This window comes from Gavialis gangeticus, unplaced genomic scaffold, assembly GCF_001723915.1.
Source record: "Gavialis gangeticus isolate Ggan-Ray unplaced genomic scaffold, GavGan_comp1, whole genome shotgun sequence".
In the NCBI taxonomy this organism is placed as follows: domain Eukaryota; kingdom Metazoa; phylum Chordata; order Crocodylia; family Gavialidae; genus Gavialis; species Gavialis gangeticus.
The window spans coordinates 81,933,774-81,934,019 of NW_017729022.1; the positions used below are offsets into that span (position 1 = coordinate 81,933,774).

The 246-nt window shown below is 64.6% G+C and overlaps 1 protein-coding gene across 1 annotated transcript in view; it reads left to right on the plus strand.

Annotated features, from left to right (window-relative positions):
• The window catches only part of IPO8 (importin 8), a 75,133-nt gene that overhangs the window by 27,744 nt on the left and 47,143 nt on the right, over window positions 1-246 (plus strand). The window lies entirely within an intron of this gene.

Sequence of the window (246 nt, forward strand, 5' to 3'; positions counted from 1 at the left end):
AGCAGGCATGACCTGTGGGGGGGCAGTGCAACCCACGGGAGAGGTAAGGGGGCCAGGCATGACCCACAAGGAGCAGGGGAAGCTAGTATGACCTGTAGGAGGAGTGGGGTGTGGAGCAAGCACCACCTGTGGGTGGGGGGAAGAGTAGGCGTCACCTGTGGGTGTTGTAGGGGGGAGCAGGCATGACCTGCTGGTGGAGTAGGGGGAGCAGGTATGACCCATGGGTGGGGTGGGGTGGGGTCCCCC